The sequence below is a fragment of the Impatiens glandulifera genome, chromosome 5 (assembly GCF_907164915.1).
Source record: "Impatiens glandulifera chromosome 5, dImpGla2.1, whole genome shotgun sequence".
Lineage (NCBI taxonomy): Eukaryota > Viridiplantae > Streptophyta > Magnoliopsida > Ericales > Balsaminaceae > Impatiens > Impatiens glandulifera.
The window spans coordinates 24,771,499-24,793,589 of record NC_061866.1 but is presented as its reverse complement, the minus strand read 5'-3'; positions in this window follow the sequence as shown (position 1 = coordinate 24,793,589).

Genomic DNA, 22,091 nt, shown 5'->3' with positions numbered 1-22,091 from the left:
AATATAACCAAGTTAGAGTCACCAACAACTTATATCTTGGCTGCCCTTTTTCACATGCCAATTTGAGACCCGAGAGGCATGCCTCGTATTCGACCTCATTATTGGTGACATAATATTCGAGTATTATAGATATTGGGTTGTACAACCCTTTAGGGTCAACTAACAAAATCCTAATTCCATAACCTTGTTTTCCGGAAGCTCCATCAAACATCAGTTTCCACGTGTCTAATGTTATACTCATAATTCCTTCATTGGAGAATTCGAGTTCGTCTTTTGACTCAACAATGATGGGTTGGTTAGAGAGGAATTCCGCAACAATGCTTCCTTTGATAGACTTCTATACCGTATAAGCTATGTCGTATTCGGATAATATAATCATTCATTTGGCTAGCCTTGGCGAAAGAAGGGTTCGTTGGAACAAGAAGTGGATCGGGTATGTTGGGTCAAATTTAATTTGATTAACGTTATTTTGATAATGTATAAGTAAAACTTAACTATGATTAAAAGTTGAATAAATGAAGCTAAGTCATATAATTGTTTCTATACAGGTGCATCAGATTTGACTAAGTTAGACGTGGTCTAAGCAGATTAATTAAACGTGTTATCAGTTAGACGTACTAGTATAACAGAAACGTAGTTAGACGTGCTAGTCTAACTAATACATAGTTAGACATTCCAGTCTAACAGATATGTAGTTAGACGTGCTAGTCTAACAGATACGTAGTTAGATGTACCAGTATAACAGATACGTAGTTAGACGTCCTAGTCTAACAGATATATAGTTAGACATGTCAATCTAACAGATACGTAGTTAGACGTGCCTGTCAAACAGATACGTAGTTAGACGTGTTAGTCTAACAGATACGTAGTTAGACATGCCAGTTTAACAAATACGTAGTTAGACATGCCAGTCTAACAAATACGTAGTTAGACGTGCTAGTCTAACAGATACGTAGTTAGACGTGCCAGTCTAACAGATACGTAGTTAGACATGTAAGTCTAACAAACACATAGTTAGACATTGGCGTCTAACTCCTTCATATTAGTCTAAAGTGATATATAGTTAGACATTGTAGTCTAACTCCATTACACGTGGTAGTCTAATGGGATGCGAAGTTAGACGTGGCAGTCTAACTCCATTAGACTTGGTGGTCTAATGGAACTCGTTGTTAGACGTTGGTGTCTAACTTCCTTAGACTTGGAAGTCTAATGGAGCACGTCTAATGCCTCGCTTCAGCAGCCGTTTGAAGTTAGAATACATCTACCCACGATCAACTAGTTGTACGCTACTCATGCTCCACTTTCTTTTGCAGACTAGTACGCCAACTATTTGCATCAAATGAATGAACGCCACGTACGCAAATAACCCTCCCACTACTTGTTTAGTACATGACAATTGTAGAAGGATATCCAACGCACTACCATTCTGTACATCCATGTTCCATGAGCATAGAGCCTGCGGTACTCTGTCCTTTAAGAGGCCATTCTTTGGGCGCGTGCCACGTGTCCATGAAGAAGATTCGACCGTTGGTGTCCTTCTCTAACAAATAGATGCTCAAGAACAACAGACGAATCTCTGGATCTCAGTCTACCAGTTATTGAATTGAATTCTTCCCACTCATTATTCTTGCACTTACTGATTGTACATCATTTTCCAAGTTCAAGAGATAGAATCAAAAATACTGTTTAGCTGAGAGATATTATTGATCATATTGTAAGTTGAATAGAGTTTGTTCTGTTCAACAGAGTGTTAGATATTCATAAAGCTGTATTTAATTCAAAGAAGCTTAGTGAAATCCTTCCGGTTGTTGGAAAAAGGGTGACGTAGGAGAGTTAGCTCCGAACATCCATAAACAACTTGTTGTGTTATTTACCTTGTGTCTTTCATCATTTATTGGTTCAAAGCTTCAAACCCAAACAAACAGTTCTGCACTTAAATCGTTTCAAGAGTTTTTGAAGGTTTGCGAAGAATAAAAAGTGATATTAATCCCTAACAGGATTTCTATGAATCTGATAGGATCGACTTTATCGATAGAGACGGGGGTCTGTCTAAGGATGAAGGCTTATGAAAAACGGTTTGAAAGAAATCCTGTTAAGGATTTAATTCGCTTTCTATTCTACGCAAACTTGTGTACACACTTGAAACGGATTCAAGGCGAAATTGTTTACTTGGGTTTAAGCACAAGATGAAATATGAAAAGATGACAGAAAAGAAGAACACAACAGTTTGTTTATGGATGTTGGGAGAAACTCTCCTACGTCACCCCTTCTTCCAACCACCGGAAGGATTCACTATAATATGATTAGAATCAAATACAGTTTACACACACACACTTAGCTCACTATTGAACATAACACTTTCTTTTCAATTACAAGATGAAGAATATCACTCAGCTAAAGGTGTTTTAATTCTAGATCTCTCTCTCTCGATTCACACACAGTACAATAAGAAAGAAACTTCACAATGTTCAAAGGCTTGAATTCTCTGTAGTTTTAGTAAGCAAGATTGGCAAGTAATAGGTGCTTCGTCTGTTGTCCTTAGGATTGGTTAAATACTGAGCAGTAGCTAATGGTCGAAACTTCAAGAATGATACTTGCACTCTTCTATTGGAAAGCCTCCATTGTACACAGCAGGTTCTGAGCACAAGGATCGTGGCCGTACAGAACTGGTAGTGCGCCGAATATTCCATCAGGGATGTACCTGCAAAACACGTAATTTGAGGAAAATTCTCTTACGTGGCATTCCTTGATTGGATGCATATAGCTGCTGTACTAATCTTCACTAGAAAGTGGGGCAGAAGTGGAGTACAACTATAGCATGTGGGTAGGTGAGATGCTAGGTTCAAGCGTACTACTTAAACTGAGCATTAGACGTATTTCAGTTAGACGGATTGTTAAAATCAGTCTAATGAAATGAGTCATCTCCTTGTAATAGAAAAACGTCTATTAGACCACCCAGTCTAATAGAATTAGACTCGCGTCTAATTACAATAAACATTAGACTACATGTCTAACTCCACTAAGTTAGACTACACGTCTAATTCCGGTTCTACCTAAGATTTGTCTGAAGGAGTTAGACGCACGTCTAACTTTCACTAATTAGACTACACGTCTAATTATTCAATAACTATTAGACTGCACGTCTAACTCCACTGAGTTAGACTGCACGTCTAATTCCGGTTCTACCTCAGACTTGTCTGAAGGAGTTAGACGCACGTTAACTTTCACTAATTAGACTAAACGTCTAATTATTCAATAACCATTAGACTGCAAATCTAACTCCACTGAGTTAGACTACACGTCTAATTCCGGTTCTACCTCAGACTTGTCTGAAGGAGTTAGACGCATGTCTAACTTTCACTAATTAGACTACACGTCTAATTATTCTATAACCATTAGACTGCACGTCTAACTCCAATGAGTTAAACTGCACGTCTAATTCCGGTTCTACCTCAGACTTGTCTGAAGGAGTTAGACGCACGTCTAACTTTCACTAATTAGACTACACGTCTAATTATTCAATGACCATTAGACTGCACGTCTAACTCCACTGAGTTAGACTGCACGTCTAATTCCAGTTCTACCTCAGACTTGTCTGAAGAAGTTAGACGCACATCTAACTTTCACATACTATTAGACTGCACGTCTAACTCCACTGAGTTAGATTGCACGTCTAATTCCGCATAAATTAGACTACCCGTCTAATTGTAAATATATTAGACTACACGTCTAACTCCGATGAGTTAGACTGTACATCTAATTCCGAATATCAATTAGACTACCCGTCTAATTATAAGCATATTAGACTTATGTCTAATTCCGTGTATTCATTAAACTTACGTCTAATTCTTTACATTTATTAGACTACACGTCTAACTCCGATGAGTTATACTGTACATCTAATACTATTAGACTTACGTCTAATTCCGTGCATTCATTAGACTACACGTCTAACTCCGATGAGTTAGACTGTACGTCTAATTCTGTGCATTAGACTTACGTCTAATTCCGTGTATTTATTAGACCATCCGTCTAATTACACGTTTATTAGACTACATGTCTAAGTCCAATGAGTTACACTGTACGTCTAATTTTATGCAATGAAAGACACAATCAGTCTAATGACCCTCATTAGATCAAGTCTTATAACATATTGTCTCAATACACCTGTATCAAAACTTATAAGTTATTTCATCATCAAAATCTTAGTGGTTAAATTATTTCAACACTTAGTCAAAATAATTTGACCCAACAGAATCCGTTTATCCGAAGTTGTTAACAATAGTCAGACCCCCGTCTCAATTGATTGCACTGATTCTATCAATTGGTATCAGAGCTCTGTTTTCTATTCTCAAGCAACAAGAACCCAAATCATGTGTAGAGTTAACAAAATTACCATGTTCTCAAAAGAAAATTACGAATGCTGGAAGATAAGGATGTAAACACATTTGGCTGCTATCGATTATGACATGTTGTATGTCATCTCTAATGGTCCTATAAAAATTGAAAAGTCAATTTGCGAATGGACGACTGAAGAAAAGATGATGAACAACTTAGACAATATTGCTAAAGACATCTTATACAAGTCATTCAACATGGATGTGTTCAGCAAGATCAAGTCATGCTCCTCCGTTAAAGAAATCTGGGAGAAACTCATCCAAATCTATGATTGTAATGTTCAAACAAAGAAGAACCTAACTGAGCAGAATACTCTTATAAGTTCTGAAAGCAAGTCCAAATGGGCCGATAGTGATTCATAGGACTCATCTGGCGAAAGCGATAACGAAGATGTCACATGCCTGATGGCATACGACAAATCAAAGGTTGACTACCTCGAGAATTCAGTTTGGTATCTGGATAGTGGATGTTCTAGACACATGACTAGAGAAAGACAGTTTCGGAGATAACCGCAAGGGTAAGACCATGGGTAAGGGTAAGATTATCCATGGTAATCTAACCATCAACAACGTGCTACTTGTTAAAAACTTGTGTTATAATTTGATTAACATTAGTCAATTATGTGATAATGGATTTTCTATTTATTTTCAAACTCATGCATGCATAGTTAAGGATCAACAGGGTAATGTTTTGTTAACTGGAAGTAGGGTATGAAATTCTTACAAAATAAACTGGAAAATTGAAATATCTAATCCCATATGCATGATTACCAAATCTGATCAAAAATTGGCTGTGGAATAAGAGATTGAGTCAACTTAATTTCAAATTCATTAACAACATATGTTCGCATAACTTGGTTCTTGGCTTACCAAACTTGAAGCTTTTAAAGGACAAAGTTTGTCCTACTTGCCAATTAGGCAAGAAGAGCAAATGATTGTTCAAAAGTAAAAGGGAAATCTCAATCCAACCGGTGTTTGGAACTTTTACATATGGATTTGTTTGTTCCAATTCATGTAAAGAGCTTGGGCGGAATGATATTTACCCTAATCATTATTGATGATTTCTCACGCTTTACATGGGTTGTATTTTTGCCTTCTAAGGATCAGACTACTGAGAATTTGATTAAACTCTTTAGAAGAATTCAAAACCTATGATCTTAAAGCATTATTCGGATTAAAAGTGCCTAACTTCATATCTCGAGGAATCTGGTATTAGACACGAGTTGTCTAGTGCCAGAACTCCACAAAAAATGATATTGCTGAGAGAAGTGTCAGGACACTAAAGGAAGCAGCGAGATCAATGCTTGCCAACTCATGTGTTCCTTAGAAGTTTTGAACAGAAGCCATAAACACAGCTTGCTACACACAAAATCGGTCAATAATGAACAAAAATTTTGATAAAACACTCTATGAACTGTTTTACGGGAGAATCCCTACAGTGTATTACTTTAAAGTATTCGGATGTAAGTGTTTTATTCATCACAATGGGAAAGAACGTTTGACCTCTTTTGATTCTAAAGTAGATGTTGAAATCATGCTAGGTTACTCATCAGTAAGTAAATCTTTCAGAGTATACAACAACCGTACACAAACTGTTGAGGAATCCTTTCATGTTGTTTGTGATGAATCTGTTGAAAACAATTCTATTGATCCCATCAACCTCGCTAGCTGATTAGAAGCGACAAGTCTTGAATCAGATAGTGAGGATGAAGCTCCCGTTCAAAGGGATTCTCCATCTGATCAAGTGGCTGATCCGGTTGAAATTCAACCAAACGTCCAAACTTCCGTCCAACAAGTTGTTGACAGTTCGGACGTCACATGGCCATGTTCTCAGACATCTAATCTTTTAGGAAAAAATTTCAGATGGAACATAAATCATCCACTAGAATTGATTATTGATAATCCTAACTCTCCTCGAAGAACAAGTCGTCAATTGCTGGATGAGATGGCTAACTCTGCTTTTATCTCAAATTGAGCCTAAAAAAATTGGTGAAGCTGTTCTTGATCCAGATTGGATCAATTTCATGCAAGAGGAGTTAAACCAATTTATGAGAAATAAAGTGTGGCATTTAACTTCAAAACCGATTGATCAATCGGTTATTGGAACTAGATGAGTTTTACGAAACAAACTTAGTGAAGATGACTTAGTTGTAAGAAACAAAGCTCGTTTGGTTGCTCAAGGGAATAGACAGGAGGAACATATTGACTTTGATGAGTCATTTTCACTTGTGGCCAGATTTGAAGCAATAAGAATCTTCCTAGCTTATGCATCTTTTAAGAATTTCAAAGTTTTTTAAATGGATGTGAAAAGTTCATTTTTAAATGGTAAACTAAATGAAGATGTTTATGTTGAACAACCTCCTGGTTTTGTAGATCATACCTTACCAAATCATATTTAAAAACTTGAAAAAGCTTTATCTTGTTTGAAACAAGCTCCAAGAGCTTGGTATGACACTTTGACTAAGTTTCAGTTTGATCATGATTTCGTTATTGGGTCAGTAGACAAAACACTATTTAGATTTGTTAAAGATTCTCATATTCTTCTTGTTCAAGTATATGTTGATGATATCATACTTGGATCAACTAACCCAAAATTGTGTTAAAAATTTTCCAAGCTAATGTAGGACAAATTTGAGATGAGTATGATGGGAGACTTAATCTTCTTCATTGGTCTTCAAGTTCGTCAACTTGAAACAGGGACCCTCATCAACCGAGCCAAATATACTAAGGAATTAATAAAGAAGTTTGGAATAGAGAGTTGCTCTGCTGCTGCAACTCCAATGATTTCCTCTAGAAAGCTATACAAAGATGAAGGTGGACAAAGCGTTGACTTCACTGCCTATAGAGGGCTCATCAGCTCATTGCTCTACCTTAGTGCTAGCCGACCCGACATTTAGTTTGTTGTCGGTGTCTGTGGAAGATTCTAGGCTAATCCTAAACTTTCTCATCTCACTAATGCTAAGCGTATTTTGAAATATCTAAAGGAGACTCAAAATGTGGTACTGTGGTATCCGAAGGATTCCAATTTCAATTTAACAAGTAACTTAATTGCAAATTATGCAGGTTGCAAGATTGATCGAAAAAGCACAAATGGAACTTGCCAGTTTCTCAGTGATCGTTTGATTTCTTCTTGGTTCATAAAGAAGCAGACGTTAGTCGCCACGTCTACAGCTGAATCCGAATATCTTGTAGTAGGAAGTTGTTGTTTTCAACTCTTATGGATCCAACAACAGCTGAGAGACTATGGAATTGAAGTAGAAGAATCTCTGATTTTCTGCGACAACACAAGTGCAATTGCAATCACCTATAATCCAGTTCTGTACTCTTGGACAAAGCACATCGAAATACGACATCATTTCATTCGTGAGCATGTCAGTTAGAAGCATATTCGCCTTGAATATGTTCTAACAGATCAAGAAACGACAAACATCCTCACGAAGCCACTACCCGAGACTAAGTTTTCTCACTTTATAAATATTTTAGGGCTTGTTGATCTTAATTGATTTTTTTTTATCTAAATTGATTATGCACAAATTGAGGGGGAACATGTTGTTCAAATGTAACTGGACATACATGTATATAGAGGCCTCAATATGTCAATGGATGAACAGTCTAAGGAGCATATCTACTTAGACACATATTTGCTTAAGTAATCTATGCTTATGTTTGGATAAAAGTCTCGGTTGATAACCTGCACGGTTAGACATTGAAGTCTATTAGACGTTTAGACATCTGTGAGACTAGCGTGGTTAGACGCTGACGTTTAACCAGACACACGTCTAGCACGTAGTGTTTATGCGTAATTAGACGTCCGAAGTCTGATAGACTTTTGGTCATCTATAAGACAAGCGTGATTAGACACTAACGTCTAATAGACGTCTATTCATATTATAGGCATAGAGTGTGAAAAGTAAGTTAGAGTCTAATTACGTGTGTACTTAGACTGCTCATCTTCAAGTTAGTTGGGACAACTGTCCACTGCTATGGTATCTATCTATGTACTATTCCCGCCAAAATTAAATAGTCATTTCTTCAAAGACTTGAAGGCATGTGTCTCTCAACGTTAAAAGAATGACTAAAAGTTCTAATGACTTTCATCTGCACGCATGACATTAATGACAATTTTGATGATAATGGACTTAAATGCTACTTATCGTAAATAATGCATCCCTTGGGAATATATATACTTTCATCTTTGACGGTTCACATAATCATTGCATTAATGGTCATATATCAGTAATCATTTATAAAAGAAATGGTCATATTGAAAGGGTTGAGTATCTTCTTTCTACGAATCCTCATCTCTCTCTCTAAGAGTTCTTTGTGTGCCTCTTAGCATTCTACAAGAAATCCATGCATTTTCATTTTGAAATGGGTTCTATTGTGCCATTCACCCTTCAAATCAACTTCAACTCTGTGTCAATGATGGAAATTCCTCAAATGGTAGCTATGTTCGAATCGCTCAAAGCTTCAGGTCTTGAAAAATTTCTCAAGACTCCCGTCATTATTCACGAACCTTAGATTCGTAACTTTTCAAAAATGCTGGGCTATACGACAACTGAATCGTCATAGCAAAAATCTTCAATGATATTTCCTACTTCACTGAAGGATCGTTTTCTTAGTTCTTCAACCTTCCGACCGAGGGGTTATCCGAGTGCCCAACATCTTTAGAAGAAGTCCTGTCCGAGATGGGGCTTGTCTTCTCGGACTCACTTCATGATGGGACTCTGGTTCCTGTCAATAATTTCGTACTATGGTCCTCTCTGAAAGTTGAATTCTCTTTACTCAACGATATTATTTCCCGATCCCTCTTGGCCAAGGGATGTTCTAACTCTTACTCGAAGATGGTCTTCGAGATGATGATTTCTATCACTAAGGGGACATCAATCAACTGGTCAAGGGTCATTTTCTGCCACCTGATGGGGATGTTTGAAAGTAGGTCCCCTGGATATGTTGCTCCGCTCAGCATGTTCCTTCCTTCTCTCATTTCTAGTGTCGGGGGACCTGGGATTCTCATCAAACCGTCGAGGGTCTTGAACTATCAAAAGGTTCTTGACTACATTATCCAAGCCAGGAGGCTCAATCTCAAGAAAAGAAATCGAGAGATCTTTCTGTCTGAAGGAGATCAGTAGGAATCTTTCCTCCCGATGATTTTAAAATGGGGGAAAAGGAAAGATATGGCCTTAGATTTATGGGGAAAGAAAATCTTTTTTTGTTTTTGAAAAATTTTCGATCATGCTGTGTATCTCCTAAAATTTTGAAAGTATGAATATATGATCTTCTGTTGCTTTACTAATTGTGTGCTTATATGGTTTAATCAGTTAACTAAGTTTTAATATCATCAAAAAGAGAGAAATTGTTGGGTCAAATTTAATTTGATTAATGTTATTTTGATGATATATGAGTAAAACTTAACTATGATTTAAATTTGAATAAACGAAGCTAAGTCGTCTAATTGTTTCTATGCAGGTGCATTAGATTTGGCTAACTTAAATATGGTATAAGCAGGCTAATTAGACGTGTTATTAGTTAGACGTGCCAGTCTAACAGATACGTAGTTAGACGTGCCAGTCTAACATATATGTAGTTAGACGTGCCAGTCTAACAGATACGTAGTTAAACGTGCCAGTCTAACAGATACGTAGTTAGATGTGCCAATTTAACAGATACATAGTTAAACGTGCTAGTCTAATAGATATGTAGTTAGATGTACCAGTCTAATAGATACATAGTTAGATGTGCTAGTCTAACAAATACGTAGTTAGACGTGACAGTCTAACAGATACGTAGTTAGATGTGCTAGACTAACAAATATGTAGTTAGAAGTGCTAGTTTAACAGATACATAGTTAGACGTGAAAGTTTAAAAGGCACGTAGTTAGATGTTGACATCTAACTCCTTTAGATTAGTTTGAAGTGATATGTAGTTAGACGTTTCAGTTTAACTCCATTAGACGTGGTAATCTAATGGGATACAAACTTAGACTTGACAGTCTAACTCCATTAGACTTAGTGATCTAATGGAACTCGTTGTTAGACGTTGGCATCTAATTCCCTTAGACTTGACAGTCTAATGGAACACGTCTAATGCCTTGCTTCAGCAGCTGTTTGAAGTTAACATACGTCTACCCACGATCAACTAGCTGTACACTACTCCTGCTCCATTTTCTCTTGCAGACTAGTACGCCAACTATTTGCATCAAATGAATGAACGCCACGTACGCAAATATCCCTCCACTACTTGTTCATTACATGAAAGTTACAGAAGGATATTCGGCGCACTACCGTTTAGTACAGCTACGTTCCTTGACCACAGAGTCTGTTGTACTATATTCTTTAGGCGTCCATCCTATGGGCGCGTGCCATGTGTCCATGAAGAAGATTCGACCGTTGGTGTCTTTCTCCTAAAAATAGATGCTCAAGGACAACAGACGAATCTCTGGATCTCGGTCTACCAGTTATTGAATTGAATTATTCTCACTTATTACCTTACACTTACTGATTGTACATCATTTTCCAAGTTCAAGAGAGAGAGTAAAAAACACTATTTAGCTGAGAGATATTATTCATCATATTGTAAGTTGAACAGAGTTTGTTCTTTTCAATAGAGTGTTAAGAATTCAAAAAGTTGTATTTGATTCAAAGAAGTTTGGTGAAATCATTCCGGTATTTGGAAGAAGAGGTGACGTAGGAGAGTTAGCTCCGAATATTCATAAACAACTTGTTGTGTTCTTTACCTTTTGTCTTTCATCATTCATTGGTTCAAAGCTTCAACCCAAACAAACAGTTCCGCACTTAAATCTTTTCAAGAGTTTGTGAAGGTTTATGAAGAATAGAAAGTTATATTAATCCCTAACAGGATTTCTATCAATCCATTTATCCGAAGTTTCTTACAATAGTCAAACCCCCGTCTCTATTGATTGCACCGATCCTATCAGGGTCCAATCTTGATACCTACCTGCTGGGGTGGGCTTGCATATAATATCTCAACCTTTTGGTAACCCATGATAATTCCCAACAGATTTTCTCAGTTGGGGTGTAATTAAGTTCAAACCTAGTCATCCTTTTACTGATATTGTACACAACCGTTTCAAATTTGTCCTCATTTTCTTAATCCAACAGGCTTCCTATGACCGTGTCTGTTACAATAAGGTATACGATGAGAGGAATATCGACTCTTTGAGACCTGAATATGGGAGGGGATTTTAAATAATTATTGATTCTGTCAAATGCTTGTCAACATTTTTCGTCCCATACAAACTTTTGATCTTTCTTCAGCAGTTTAAACATCGGATCATATGTCATAGTAAGCTTGCTGATGAATTGGCTAATCTATTGGATTTTTCTTAAAAATCATTGGACCTCTTTTTCATTTCAAGGGACTGGTATTGCCGTCATTACTTCTATCTTAGATGGATCAACTATGATTCCTATTTATGTGATTAAGAAGCCTAGAATTTAATCAGCCATGACTCCAAAGGTACATTTTTTGAACTTAAGTTGTAACTGATATTAATTGATTCTTTGTAGGAATTTCTCGAGGTTTTAGACATGTCCTTCTCGATCATTTGATTTAACAATCATGTTGTCAGCATATACTTTAAATTCCTTGTAGATTATGTCATAAGGAATCACGATAGATGTCCTTTCATAGGTGGCTCCCGCGTTCTTAAGACCGAAAGACATGACCCTTTAATAAAAAGTTCATACTTTTGTTATAAACGTGGTCTTTTATTTGTCTTGTGGGGCCACCTGGATTTGGTTGTATCTTGAAAATCTGTACATGAATGATAACAATTCATGACCGGAAACATGACCGACCAGTATGTCGATGTGTGATAGCGGGAAGTGATCTTAAGGGATGAACTTATTCAGATCCCGATAAACTACACATACATGTATCTTCTCGTATTTCTTTAAAACAAGGACTACATTAGCTATCCATGTAGGATATTTCACTAACTCAAGAAATCCATCTTCGAGTTTCTTTCAGACTTCTTTTCGGATTTAGTTAACGACTTCCTCTTTCATTCGTCTGAGCTTTTTATTTGCTAGCTTAGCATCAGGTTATAGAGGAATATGATATCGTGTGATCTTTGGATAAATACCTGGTATATAATTATATGATTAGTAAAGACGTCTTTTTTGGCTTTTAATAGCTCAACTAACTCCAAACATTCTCGCGAACTTAAACTTTGACCAAGCAGTACAGTCTAAGGATCGATGGCCATGTCTAAATTTATTTTGATTGTCTTTTCCGTTGCAGAGATATTATCGTCCTCAGTTTCTAAGAAGTGTTTGGTTTCGAAGTTTATGTCAGAGTAAGAGGAAATATTATTTTTACTCATATATTCGAAGTCTACTTCTTGTGTTACATCGAGAGGTTTATTACATGTAAGAAAAGATGATCTAACAAGATTATTGTTCTTAGATTTCTTACAATATACACTATTTGACATCTCTCTACACATGAGAGGAGAAAGAGTTCTACTTTTGTCAACCACAGTATCGACGGATGAAAGGGAATCGGTTCCTTGAGGAACGAAAGAGTTGGATTCCTAAGTTGGATCAACTTTCTTGGGAGTCCGAGCCAAGTTTTCCAGGGCGTCACACTAATAATCACACAAACAAAAGATTAGGATTATGAGGACAATTTGAAAAGAATTGAAGACCTAGAAAATGTCTCAATAAATCTAGATTGGTAAAGGGTTCGGGGAATTCAAATAATAGGGTACTTTGTCCCTCGTAAATATACTATCCATTCAAGGTTGGTAGAATAGATATACGTCGTTTAAATATATTTTCCTTGCGGATTTCTTCAAATTCTGTAGGGCTATATCCTAAACCGCGACGATCTTTGTTACAACATGGTTGTGGGAATGATGGTATGCCATTGGCGTTCGGGCCTAAGACCATGCTAGGGAAATAACTCATTTTGCTATTCAGATATTTGGATGAGTGCTTAACTTTTGAGGGGATTGGACATATCACAAACCCGCTTAGTTCAACCTCAGGAGTGTCAATATGGGTAAATCCAATGATTGTTGTAATTTCAGTTTCGTCGTTGACTGTGATAACTTGGTCGTTGGTGATGAACATGAGTTTTGGTGCAATGTGGAGGCTAAAACCTTGTCTTAATGCAGTCACAGTCTTCCTAAGATCAACTTATAAGAAGGTTACATGTTGATGACGTAAAAGTTAACTTGAAAGGGTATGTTTGCCACTCGAACGATGCACTTGAGGAAATCCATTATCTCACGGTGAGAACTGTCAAAGCCTTCAACACACAAGTCATATGGTATGATTATGTCTCTAGATACACTTATTTTCTCAAGAGTCCTCCAAGGACATATAATGACAGCGAATCCATAGTTTATTAAGACCACCGAAACCGTCTTTCCCTCCATTTGCATTGAAATATAGAAGGCTTTATCATGGTTCTATTTGGATGATGAAAGATCCTTGTCTTCCAAGCTGATCATATTATGTTGCAACTAGTGGATATGATTCCTACTAGTTCTTCTAAAGTGGTGTTGGTAGGGACAAACTTGCTTAACTCATGAAGGATTGCTTTCCTCAATATTGTACATTAGGATCAGATGGAAATGTTAGCATACGTCCTTTTCAGTTATCTTAAGAGGCTGTCTCTTAGGTTAAGAACTATGGGCTCATATTCCCTTATAATCCCCACTAGTGGTTGGAACGCAGATGGCACATTAGCCGGTGTGGTTTTCATGATATAGATAGAAAATCTATTTCACCACGTGATGTATATCGGGGCGTAAATGTAGGCAACTGGTTTTTACTTCCACCATTCAGAAGTTTTACCAGAATAGGTTTCAAATTTATTTTTGGGCTAGGGATCAATCATGTTGATTTCTAGTTTGACGTCATGGATCAGGTTTAGTAACGCGTCGACGTCAAAGGATGCTTCGTCGGTGTTGAACATGTTGACTTGATGGTCCAGTAGAGGATTCTTTGCTATTTCCAGCTTGGAGATTACGTTCTGATTGGCCAAGTCCTGGAACAGATATTTGAGGGCACTACAACTGTCGGTAGAGATGCCCATTGCTTGGTGGTAATCGCTCCAAGCGTTCTTAAACTTTCCCAAGAATGGTCTATCCGTTCTTGGGGAGAGGGGTTTTGTAAGATTCCTTTCTTGGAGAATCTTCATATTGAATTAAAGACATTCCTAGGTCGTCAAAGACTCTAAGAGGTCTAGGTGCCTTTGGAGCTTCTATTTTGGTAGGAGTGGTTGTACCTACCTTATCTTGTAAGGCTTGCTTCGACTCGCCTTTGAGAAGGGTGTTCCTGCCAGGCAGTGGTTACCTATTGCACCTATGTTTTTTCCTTTCTCGGGAAAGACTTAGAGGTGGGGTAAGTTTGACTAATTTTCCCTCTCTCCCCTCTTTATTGATGGCATCATAGAGATTATTGCCAGAGTTTACCAATTTCTCTTATATTAAATTAAATAAAGAAAAAAGAAAATTAATTAAGAGAGAAATAATTAATTAACTTAAGAGAATAAGTACGCCATAGTTTTAATGATATGGTCTGAACAAAACTAAGTTGTGATATTTGTCTTTACGCAAGTTAATCATAAGACGTATATCTTCAGATGCAGTCTGAATCAATTGCAAGTAGACGTTGTCTAATTACATCAAACGCGGTCTAAAGTAATGCACGAGAAGACGTCGTCTAATTTGGTCTGAAGTAATGCATGAGTAGACATCGTTTATTTACATCAGACGTGGTCTGAAGTAATGTGCGAGTAGACGTCATCTAAGTTATATCAGACGTGGTATGAAGTAATGCGCAAGAAGACATCATCTAATTACATCAGACATGGTCTGAAGTAATGCACGAGTAGACGTCGTCTAATTACATTAGACGTGGTCTGAAGTAATACACGAGTAGACGTCATCTAATTACATCTAACGTGGTCTGAAGTAATGCGTGAGAAGACGTCGTCTAATTACATTAGACGTAGTTTGAAGTAATGCACGAGTAGACGTCATCTAAATTACATCATACGTGGTCTGAAGTAATTCGCGAGTAGACGTTGTCTAATTACATCATGTGTGGATTGAAGTAATGTGCGAATAGACGTCGTCTAAATTACATCACACGTGGTCTAAAGTAATGCGCGAGTAGACATTGTCTAATTACATAACACGTGGTTTGATGCAACGCACGAGCAAACGTCGTCTAATTACATCAGACGTGGTTTGATGTAATGTGCAAGGAGACGTCGTCTAATTAAATCAGACGTGGTCTGAAGTAATGCACTAGCAGACGCCATCTGACTTCATAAGACTTGTAGTCCGAAGAAGTGTGCATTTAGACGCCTTGCTTCAGCATCCGTCTAAAGAGGAGTCTGAATCCTTGCTTCAACAGTCATCTGAAGATGCATCCGACTATCTATCCAACTCATCAGCAATGTTCGTTATCTGCAGTCTTACAAGTCATCTTAAACAACAAATGAACAACTGCCACGTATGACATAATTCAAATTGCCCGCGTTGTACTATCTAGTACAACACGATATCTCAGAGAATATTCTGCGCATTATCAATCCGATACGATCACGATCAAACGCATACACTCGTCTGTACTATCTCATACTATTGGCGTCCGTCTAATGGTTTAGCTGACACATGTCCAAAAGGAAGATTCGACCATTACTGTGTTCTTAGTATGATAGGATCATCGTAATCAATAATGACGGGGATCTGGAAATTGATAATGGCTTAGGACAAACGATTTGATAGAAATCCTGTTAAGGATTTAAATCACTTTCTATTCTGCACAAACCCTTGCAAACTCTTGAACTATTCAAATGCGGAAATGTTTGCTTGGGTTTGAAACTAAGAACCAAGAATCAAAAGATGACAGAAAGAAACAACACAACATTTTTTTTATGGATGTTCAGAGTTAACTCTCCTACATCACCCCTTATTCCAACCACCAGAAGGATTCACTAAACTTTCAAAGAATCAAATACATTCGCACGACTAGCTCTCTGTTGAACAGAACAAGCTTTGTTCAACTTACGAAATGAAGAATATCACTCATCTAATACAATGCTTTGAATCTAACTCTTTCTTGATTGAACACTTAGTAAAAGCAAGAAAACAACTCACTCAATTTGGATGCTTAAGATAGAATAATCTGAGTATCGATAGATCGATGATTCTTCCGTTGTCCTTGAGGAACTTTAAATAGGAACAGGTACCAACGGTCGAATCTTCATAATGACACGTGGAGAGCTTCCATTGGAACGCCTCCATAGTACACAGCAGACTCTGAGCACTAAGATCGTGGCCGTACCAATCTGGTAGTGCGCAAAATTTTCTTCAAGGATATTCCTGCAAAAACAAGTAGTGGGAAGAATATTTGGTTACGTGGCATTAATCAATTGGTTGCAACTGGCTGTCGTACTGATCTTCACAGGAAAGTGGAGCAGGAGTAACGTACAACTAGTTAATCGTGGGTAAACGGGTGCTAGCTTCAAGCAACTGCTTAAGCCTAGCATTAGATGTATGTTACTTAGACGACCTCGTCTAATTAAATTAGACGCTCCGTCTAATAGCATCATCCATTAGAGCACCTGGTCTAATGGAATTAGACTTCACGTCTAATTACAATTCACTTTAGACTAATCTGAAGGAGTTAGACTGTACGCTTAACTTCCATGAGTTAGACTGCACGTTTAACTTCCATTACTTAGATTGCACGTCTAACTTCCAATAGTTAGACTGCACGTCTAACTATAAATCCCTTCAGACTAATCTGAAGGAGTTAGACTGCACGTCTAACTCTCACTAGTTAGACTGCACATCTAACTCCGCTAGTTAGACTACACGTCTAACTCCGCTAGTTAGACTGCACTTCTATCTCTGCTAGTTAGACTGCACATCTCCGCTAGTTAGACTGCACGTCTAGCTCCGCTAGTTAGACTGCACGTCTAACTCCGCTAGTTAGACTGCACGTCTAACTCCGCTAGTTAGAATGCACGTCTAACTCCGCTAGTTAGAATGCACGTCTAACTGTGCTAGTTAAACTGCACGTCTAACTCCGCTAGTTAGACTCTACGTCTAACTTTACTAGCTAGACTACACGTCTAACTCCACTAGTTAGACTGCACGTCTAACTTCGCTAGTTAGACTGCATGTCTTACTTCGTGCATCTAATGCCAAATCAGTCTAATGAACCTCATTAAGACTAAGTATATTGTAACCTGTTTTCGATACACCTGCACCAAAAACAATTAGACGGCATAAATTGAGTTTAATATACAATCATCATCAAAATTCCAATAGTCAGACTACTTTGACACTTAGTCAAAATAATTTGACCCAATAATTTCCCCCTTTTTGATGATGATGTTAAAATCTTTGCATATATAACAAATTAAACATACATCATATAAATAAGAAGTAAAATTTGTTCATCCATCTTACATAAAAACTTTTCAAAACCACCAATATTCAAAAACAAGATCATAATTAATACCATTAACAGATAAACATGTTGATAAAAACAAGGAATGTTTTTCAAGAGGAATACTAAACATCTTTTCAAAATCAACAAAAAAAAAATAATTCCTATCCTCCTCCTTCTCTTTCTCTCTTCCCCCTTTTTAACATCATCAGGGAAGACGAATCTACAAACTAAGAGGTCTATAAGACTACGGTTAGAGGGGAGTTCTAGACACCTCTGTACCTTTTCTTCGATTAAAGGCTTTTTACCCTAAGAACATAATCAACAACCTTCTGGCTGTTCAAGGTTTTGGAGATGAATGATACCCATTACCAGATTCATCGAGAAGACAAAAAAGAAATGCACCAAGAGGACCATCAATACCGAAGATTGTCTTCCTGGCACAGAGCATTCTTACTAGGTTCCTGAAGAGGACTTTCTTCCAATTGATGGAAACACCCCTTGTGATGGCCACCATCATCTCAAAGACTTTTGAACAATATGTGTAGGAGGAATCCTTTGCAAGGAGGGATTTGGAGATGATGTCGCTGAGTAAGGCAAACTCAACTTTCAAGAAGCTACTCTTCCCGTGATTCTTCATTGGAAGGTTTGCGTCTGAGAAGGCATTCATCATCTCTAACCGGATTTCAAGAGGAGAGGGAGGAAACTCATGGATTCCTACGGTTGGGAGAAGGAAGAACATGCGAAATGTATCTTCATCAAAGCAAATCATTCTGCCAAGAAAAATCCCGCAGATATATTTGTCGTTGTAAAACTTGGCGGTTTCAAAGAACTCACGAATGATCTGTTCGTGATAGATGCAGTGAGGGCGAAGAAACTTCTTCAACCCAGAGGCTTCTAATGATTCAAACATTTGAACCATTCCACGGATTGGAGTAAAATACACTGACTGAAAATCTACTTGCAGAGATTTTGGAGAGAAGGAAGTCATTTTGACGATTCGAATTCTAGAAAGAGAGAGATACGGATTTGGGAGTACTCAACCATATGAGTAAAACCCTTCATTAAATATCAAGAACCTAACGTGTAGTTAATATTTAATGATTATATCAACCGTCAAAGAGTCATAGACCTATTCCCTAGGAACACAACTGTTAATATTAATCATGAACGCATGCAATTATTTTTAAACGTATAAATGGAAATATTATAAGAAATGTCAGTCATTCTTGACAAATTGAGAGACACCTGTCTTCAATTTATTTGAGAAATGACTGGTTCATTTTAGGCGGGAAATATTCATGGACAGATTCATATGCAGATGACAGTTGTCCAAATAACCAGAAAATTAAAAATCTAAGTACACAAGTAGTTAGACTTTTATTCTACTTTTCACATTCTTCACTTATACTTGGAAAATCTGTCTATTAGACGACGCGTCCAATTGTGCATATACATGACGTGCTTCTCATGTGTCTGGTTAGACGTGAGCTTCCATTTGCTCTAGACATAACAACGTCTAACGTCTATTAGACGTTTACGTCTAACCATGCAGGTTATAAACCAAGACATAATTTTCCGAAAGAAGACGAAAACTGCTAGAGTAGACATACGTCTAAGTAGTTGTGCTTCTTAAACTTTTAGTTTATTAGACGTATTAAGACTTCTGTCTTCTGTCTTCTTGTCTGTCCATTTACACTTTGAACAACATGTTCCCCCTCAATTTATGCACGTAGCAACATCAATCAAGATAAACAAGACCTAAAATATTTCTAAAATGAGAAAACTTAGCTTCTGGCAAAGGCTTCGTGAAGATATCTGTCGTTTGTTGATCTGTAGGAATATATTCAAGACAAATTTGCTTCTGATTGACATGTTCTCGGATAAAATGATGCCTGTTTTCGATATGCTTTGTCCGAGAATGCAGAACTGGACTATAGGTGATTGCAATGGCACTAGTATTGTCGCAGAAAATTAGAGATTCTTCAGCTTCAATCCCATAGTCCCTAAGCTGTTGTTGAACCCACAAAAGTTGAGAGCAATAACTGCCAGCAACGAGGCACTCTGCTTCAGCTGTAGACGTGACAACCAGCGTCTACTTCTTGCTAAACCATGAGATAAGACGATCTCCAAGGAACTAGAAAGTTCCACTTGTGCTCTTTCTATCAATTTTGTACCCTGCATAATCTGCATCTAAGAAACTGGTCAAATTGAAATTGGAATCCTTCGGATACCACAATCTCACATTTTGAGTTCCCTTTAAATATTTAAGAATGCGTTTAGCAGCAGTAAAGTGAGAGAGTTTAGGATTAGCCTGAAATCTTCCACAGACACCAACAGCAAATTGGATATCTGGTCTACTAGCGGTCACATAGAGCAATGATCTAATAAGTCCTCTATAAGCTGTGACATCCACACTTTGGCCACCTTCATCTTTATCCAATTTATTAAAGGAGCTCATTGGAGTTCTCCATTCCAAACTTCTTTAGAAGTTCTTTGGTATACTTTGCCTGATTGATGAAGGTTCCTTTCTCCAGCTGACGGACTTGAAGCCCAAGGAAGAAAGTTAATTCTCTCATCATGCTAATTTCAAATCTGTCCTACATCAGCTTAGCAAATTTCTCATACAATTTGGGATTAATTGAGCCAAATATAATATCATCAACATATATTTAAACAAGCAGGATGTGAGAATTTGTTACAATCCACGAATAAGTAAGTGCACCCTTCTCGGTCCTATGGTGCACATGGGCCACTTTATGTTTTTGTTGAATAATTCTGTTTTGTTTCCTTTCTCTTTTATTTCTCTTCAACCGAATTCTGTTATTTCGAAAGTTCTTGTAACAAGTTCGTAACCGACTACTCTTGGGTAATTAAGCCGCTTTAAATGCTGATGCCCACCCCACTTTTTTGGGCTATGAATTGAAGCTTGTGAAAGTTGTTACTCTAAGTTATTCTCTCGGCCTTGAACCTCTATCTTGGACTATTAGGTGTATTCTAGTAGTATTCTCTTCTCACCCCGGTTTCTTCTCTCTTTAACCTCAAATTCTCTCCTCACTCTATATCCGCTGCGCTTGAGTATTGAATTCCACCCTCGGTCCCAACTATCAAGAACCCGATTCTTGGTATCAAGAACTCGGAAAGCTAAGTTATCGTTTCATGCTTAACATATTGGTATCAAAGCTAGGCAATTCTCGGAATGGTAGAAACCCGCCAACAAACAGAAATGAAGGCTCTAAAGTTCCTAATATAAGGATTGTCCCAACAATCAGCCGCTATGCAGGCCATTTTGCACCAACACATGACTGAATCGGCTGCTATGCATGCTGCCCTTAAACAGCAGATGGCCGAACTAATCAAGAACATGGACGGAAGATTCAATGTTGCTGAAGAAAGACTTGCAGCAATTGAAAGTGGTGCATCGGGTAAGGGCCAAGATCCCCGCGCCGACCCCGACGATGATGACGAGTCTTCTTGCCACGGTCTTCCATATAGACCCCATCACCCTGGCCAGAACCGCGACCAACATTATGTTCCTCCCACTCGGCTAACCAAGGTCGACTCTCCTCAGTTTTATGGACCCAACGTTGAGGGATGGCTGATATCCGCCGAGCAATTCTTCAGGGTGGACAAGACAAAGGATGACACTAAATTAGATATCGCCCCCATTCACTTTTCTGGCGAAGCAAGAATGTGGTACGGGTCATATCTTCAGAACCGCAACCAAAAGGAAGCATTGTCATTGGATGTGTTCAAGAGAGACCTCTTGGAGCAATTTGGGCCCTCTATACACGACACTCCAATGAGGAAGCTGATGAATTTGAAACAGGTTGGTTCAGTTCAAGAATATAATTTGCGATACATGTCGATCTCTCAAAAACTCTACATCATGCCAAAGGAATACGTCATAGATTGCTACTTGTCCGGTCTAAGGGAGGAAATTGCAAATTGCATCAGTTTGCGATTCCCAAATTCTCTAAACGAATCTATGGCCATGGCTAAGGTCCAAGAAGCAACATACCGGTCCTAATGTGCAGCGGACACTTGTACAGCGCCGAAGCACCATTGCTGCCCACACCATCTAATAATAATATAGCCTGCCGAGCACCAATACCGACATCAAGAATTCATCATACGAGTTCTCTTCAAGTGCAAACCAGGTCCATGTTAAGCAATTAGACCCGGTCTAAATGGATGAAAAGAGAAAGAAGGGCCTATGGTACACTTGCAATGAAAAATGGCAAACAAATCA